This window comes from Falco peregrinus, chromosome Z, assembly GCF_023634155.1.
Source record: "Falco peregrinus isolate bFalPer1 chromosome Z, bFalPer1.pri, whole genome shotgun sequence".
Taxonomy (NCBI): Eukaryota; Metazoa; Chordata; class Aves; order Falconiformes; family Falconidae; genus Falco; species Falco peregrinus.
In genome coordinates this window covers 12,244,074-12,250,073 of record NC_073739.1, presented here as the reverse complement: position 1 = coordinate 12,250,073, position 6,000 = coordinate 12,244,074, and the positions used below count along the sequence as shown (strand labels likewise).

General features: G+C 46.6%; 1 protein-coding gene across 4 annotated transcripts in view; it reads left to right on the top strand.

Annotated features, from left to right (window-relative positions):
- Window positions 1-1,758: 1,758 nt before the first annotated feature.
- The window catches only part of LPAR1 (lysophosphatidic acid receptor 1), a 77,500-nt gene continuing 73,258 nt past the window's right edge, over window positions 1,759-6,000 (top strand). Inside the window, exons 1-2 of one of the 4 annotated variants that reach the window (XM_055791066.1) lie at window positions 2,186-2,277; window positions 2,690-2,847. The gene's annotated coding sequence lies outside the window, so the exon portion shown is untranslated. Of the gene's footprint in view, window positions 1,934-2,160; window positions 2,278-2,689; window positions 2,848-6,000 lie in introns of those variants that run through there. The other 3 variants (XM_055791067.1, XM_055791064.1, XM_055791065.1) reach the window with 3 other exon arrangements.

Below are 6,000 nucleotides of genomic sequence, written 5' to 3'. Positions count from 1 at the left end.
AGGAGACTGAGAATTAATTATATTAGCCTTGAATAAATGAGAAGTCACTGTTTCATGGCAAAGCAAGCTTGTCTGAACTCACTAACAGATATCAGAGCAACTGAAAAAACATTGCTGCTTTAACTACCTTACTTTACTGAAGGTGGACTCGGAAATACTTTTTTTCTTTTTTAACATGTGTCATCATTTTGCCTTCATATAATTCCACCTCATGCACAGATCATGCTTTCCCCATGAGCACAGGACTGCTCTTTTCCTTCAGGCGTCAGTAGGTAAAGTCACTAGAGAAGGTCCTAACCAGCAAATCTGAGTAACCATACTAGGTGAGATGTTTTTATGGAGGCTATGCAGTGGTAATTACCAATGTGCAGATGCAGTGGCTCTTCCCACCGACCGTCTTCATACCTGCACCATCACAATGAAACATGCTCCTGCTTGCTTGGGGTGGTAGGTCTTGCCACTGAGATGTAGGTCCTGTCAGCTCATCCTTTGCTTGAAGCTTTGATTATATTTAACTTATTCTTGGTTGTTACAGCAGTACCCAGGGAACTGGCTAAGCACAGGACAGGAATTGTAGACACATGCAGGCAGCCCCTGACTCCCAAAAAAGCTGAGTAAAATCTGGTTTATAATGAAGCTACACAAGAAAAACTTATTGACATAGCATGGGAGGAATCATTTTTACATTCTGAAGATCTGCTTTTCAACCGGTGGGTCATGCAAGTCACCCCATTTCTACCATCAGGGTGTACACGTGCAGTTTGAGCACACTGTTTCCAGCCTGCAGTTGTTGTCCGACCTGGATGCAGCCTGTGCATAGATGGGAAACCATTAAAGACTGTCACAACACTTAGTGTATGGATGCTAAACCATGTATTAGAGCTTGTAAAAGAACATGCTTCTTGGTCACTCCTTGCAAACACTTGGTAGCTTGCTTTGAAAATGGATAGAGGATGAAATCAAGCATTTGCCAAAGTTAATGGCCTGCTGAATGTTTAACAAGACTTTTCAGCATGTTAAAGCTCAGTCTCTGTGCTAAATCACAGTGCTGAGTACAAAAACAAGGTCTGGTAGCGTGTGGGCACCAAACTTCTGTCTTCTTGAAATAAAGATATATATACACATACATAACCATTTTTGATACACACACAGACAAGAGCATTTGACTGCTTCCTAAAGGGAAAGAGCTCCTAACCAGACATGGCAGTAAAAAAATGTGCTCACACGGATGATGAACATCTTTCTAATAACAGCAATATAAGTGATACAGTAGATACTGTCAGTAGCTGTAGAAGCTAGGGTCATCATTGTGTTGACAGTACACAAGCAAAGGTGTGATTTGAGGAGAACTCTCTCTGCTGCTTTCTGGCTTCTTGGGAAACACAAGGAGTACTTTAAATGGGCTTGGTCTTTCATTATGGGCTTTTGTACCGCTGGAGGCAGTTGCTGGCTTGTTGTATAGCCGTAAGTAATCTCTCTAAAAATCTCTCTACAGGGGTTAGAAACGCCTAGGCACTTCAGCCTCTGAATGCTAAGTGCCGTGCAGCCTACACTGCCTTTTCGCTTGATGCATGCACATGCAAAAGTGGCCTCTAGATGCTCCCGCAACCCAACGGAATCAGGCTATTCCACAGCAAAAGCTGGTGGGGGGCTGGGGGTAGTAGAAGAAATTTGAATCTGGTTGTGTATAATGAAATAACACTTCTAAAGAAGTCTGGAAAAGTATCCGCCGCGCAACCCTGCCCCTTTCCAGCTACAGGGGTTTGGTGAACGCACGGACTGATTCTTCCAGTAAGAGGATCTCGCACCCGGCTCCTGCCGGCAGCCGCAGGGGGTCCCAGCACTTGCAGCGGGAGAAGTTCGGCTGCTCCAGAAACACCCGCATGCCGCCGCCGGGCAGCCTTTGCCCGCAGCCCCGCAGCCCCTACTCGAGGTAGCTTTCGACCCGGGCCAGCGCTGCCGCCAGGCGCGGCCGGCCGCCAGCCCGCCGCCGGGACAGCCGGGGATGCCGGCGAGCCGGGGATGCCGGGCGCTCCCCGGCCGGGGCCACCGCGGGGCGGGCGCGGGGTCCGGCGGGGCGGGGCGGCGCGGGGCGGCGCGGGGCGGGGCGGGGCGGCGCGGGGCGCACCTGGGCCCCCGCCCGGCGGAGGCGGGCGGAGCGGGGGCGGAGGGAGCCCGTCCCTCCCCGCCCCCCGCCCTCTCTCTCATCCCTCTGTGCGCGCCGGTGGCGGCGGCGGCGCCGCGCTCCCTCCAGCCGCGCCCGCGCAGCTCCCGCAGGTAAGCGCCCCGCGGCGGGCCGCCCGCGCAGCGGAGCAGGGGTCCCGCCGTCCCGGGGCTCCGCCTGCGTGCCGCCGGGCTTTTCCTCCTCTTTTTGGGTGTTTTCCGCGGTGCTGCCGGACCTGGTGCCAACCGCGGCGGGTGGACGGCGCAGCGAGGCGGGCGGCGCGCCGCAAGCGGGGGTCCGGCACGGGGCGCCGTGGGAGTGGGCTTGGGCGGGCTTGGGCGGCGGGTCCGGCAGCTGTTCTTGCTGTACTAACGCCGCTGAGGCTGGCCTGGAGTAAGGAATGGACACTTGGCTGATGAAGGGACACTGACAGTACTGCCACTGTTCGCTTACTTAGGGCCTGTCCTAACTTTTTTTCTTCTTTTTTTTTAACTTCTTTTTTTTTTTTTTTTTTTTTCCACGAAGTCTCTCTGGATTTATTTATACCAAATTAAGACAGTGGAAAAAGTCCTAGCTAAAAAAATGATTGCCACCTCTCTCCCCTGACTTCCTCAGTCCTTTGGATGAAGAGCCTGCCAAAGTCAGATGGGACATGTGTGCGTGTATCCCTGGTGTTTGCAAAGGTAAAGCACAGGCACAGGATGAATGGGAAGTATCAGGGTATGGAGTATTAGAGAAAGATGGGCAAGGTGGGAAGAAGGAGGGGAGCTTTAGGTTAAAAGCCATTAGTAAAGTGAAGTGAGAAGAGAGAGGTGGAACCAGAGGGACCAGGTTTCTCCGTCTCACTCCTTTGTGCATGTTCTTTTTTAATAGCTCCACAATGGGAAACCTCCCAGCCAAAAAAGATCCTTCCTTTGGAAATGTGTGAAAAGTTTTCTGTATAGCCCTTTATCAGAAAAATGTTGGAATGCCTAAACTTTTTTTCTTGTGCATTTCTCTGTGAAACAAGGTCATACCTTTTTGAGTTCAGTTGTCTGAAGAAATTAGAAAAATTAGAAGCTGCTCAAATCCTCATTTTCTTTTTTTTCTTCCCCCGCTGTAATTTTTCTTTTTAAGGTTCAAGGCAAAATTTCTTGCAGGAGCCTCTGTAGGCAACCTGTGTTCCCAAAGTGTTGGGGAATTAGGGTAGCTGCATTCTTTTACAATTAAAACTGCTGCAATTCTATCTTTTCAGAGAAATTCTCTTGCAAGCTAAGTCAGGTTTGGTGTGTTGTACCATTTGGTTTAAAATGAGTCACTCTCAGGTCTGAGAGTCATGTTTCAATTTGGCAGCCAGGACTGCATGCCATGCAGCCTTTTACTCCTGTGTGAGGATGGGGTATACTGTAGTACTAAAATAATACCTTCTGGCAATTTCAGCAGTGGACTGAAGCATACTCTCTGCGCACGGGCTTAAGTGAGGTTCCGTCCTGCAGCTCGCTAATACCAGCTCTAGGCATGTCATACGTTTTTCCTTAACTGATACGTGCTCAGACTTACAAAGCAACTCGATAGGCCAGCATTTTACTGTTGTTTTTATTAAATATTAACTACCCAAAATCAAATGCTGTGTTTTTCCAGAAAAGATTGACAGTGTCTCATCCTGTGCAATTGTACCTGAGCTGTGGTTCTGGCTTTTCAGCTGCAAATAACTAAGGAAATGTTATTTTAGGAATACGTGGAAACATAGCTTCATGCTCAGTATGCTGTTGTCCAGATCACTCCTTATTACAGGTTGCACTGGTTAGACCCTTGGCTGCTACAAACTTTGTTCTGAGAAGTTACCCGTAATGGTGCTGGCTGGAGAGAGAATACTGACTGGTGTCTGCTTTCTTTTCCTTCCCTCTTCAAAACAAATATTAAGGGTGGAAAGGTTAAACAGCTTTTGAGACAAAACACATGGGAAATGCAGAATTGAAGTAATGCTACACTGTGTACCCAGCTTTAATATGTGAGCTTAATGAGTGATTAACAGGCAGTCTTATCACTGTGTGCAAAGATAATTAACAGCTGCATGATTTTCATCAGTAACTCTGGAAGATTGTAAAAATATGATATATAAAACATATATTTTAATTACTTCTCTGCTAAGAAATAGGAGAAAAAATTTAACTTGGCTTGTTACAAGCTTGTTACACACAGCAAAACCATGTGGGGAATACAGGACAAGGGTATTGATGAAAGTGTTTAGCTCTGGAGCTGAAACTTAGGTAGGACTTCTGTAAGGGCTGGCTTTTGCATTGCTCTGATGGGCCATTAATAACACCTTAATAAACAGTTGTTTCCTAGTAGCATCTCCGTATTGAGCTTGCTTTCTCTGATATTCTGAGGTTTAAACCGAAAGGCACGTCTTCTGAGTAGCTTTTGTTTTTGGGAGACCACCACCATCTTTGAGTACCCAGCAGTTCTGTGCACTGGCTCTCAGAGGTAAGCTGCCTCCTGCAGATATCTGAAGAGCTGGCTTGGAGCACCTCTAGGTGGTGACCTGCCTGCACTTGCTGAGCGCTGTTACCGTGCCATTTGCTGTCTGTGTGGCTTCTTTATTGCATGAGTTCAGGGGGAAATTATGTGCAGCTCTGTCACCGACAGGGCTGGATGGGGAGTTCTCACAGCTGTTACTTATGGTCTTGGTGATGTCCAAGGACACCTAGAAGAATTTGAGAGTGGGAACAGGTTGTACTGTGAGACTGTTGTCCTTTTCATTATCATTTCCCTCCCAAAGCTCGAATCAGCTATGTTTGTGAGAATTCCTCCCTTCCATAAAGAAAAATGCATGTAATTTAAGGGACACTTAAATTCAGTTTAAATCTGTGTAAATGGGTTGTTTGAACTGCAACTGCCACAAGTAGTGCTAGGAAAAAGAAACACAACTGTTTTACTAAACAGCTTGTTGATTAGTTCTTGTGTATTTCACTGCTGCTTCTTCTTCCACAATAGGTTATATTCTTCTTTTTTTTTTTAACAGTTTAGCACTATGAAAAGAAAAGGAAGCAAACTTTTTAAAAAAAGTAAACAGTGCTGTTGTAAAAAAAAAAAAAATTAAACAAAAGCACAGGAGTTATCAAAAGGCAATGGTAATCGCTGAAAAAACCTATTTGCACTCTTCCCTCGCCGCCGCCCCCCCCCCCCCCCCCCCCCTTTGCTCTGTCCTTTTCTTTAAGGTTGCTTTCCCTTCAGTTAAGGTTCCCATTTGAAGTCTTGTGATGTAATGACAATTTGAAGCCCACTGCTCTCCAGAAAGATCTGATCAACAGGGACTTGAGGTGGTAATGGCCTGGACAGGTAGTGATTATGTAGCACTTTCCATGTATGTTTTTAACTTTGCTTTTCCATGCGTTGCAAGGTAATGCTGTAGAAATGTGACACTCCTCAGTGATGCAGCATTAGGGCTGAACTTAGACATTTTGTGTTTTCCCTGTGTCCTTTGTAGCTAATGCAAGTGCTTAAGGCCTCATCCATGGCCCATAGGCATCAATGCTAAAATCTCTGTTGGCACTGAATGGCTTTGGATTAGGTGCAAGGCTGGTGTGTTGCTTTGACAGAAATATTAGATTACTCTAGGGCAGAGGAAAGCTCTATGGAGGGAATAAGAGCTGCTGTTCTGCTTACGTTTCAGGGGACTCAGATTTTGGTTTTCTTCATTTATCTTTCAAGCTTAGTTGCTTTAAAACAAGTAGAAGCATTGCCTATGCATTTTTGCACTTTCATTGCTGTGCTGAAGCAAATGAGAGTGAACATCTGAAGCAGGTCTGGTGCCTTGTTTTGATTTTTAATGAAGTTCAAGAATTCTGAGAAGT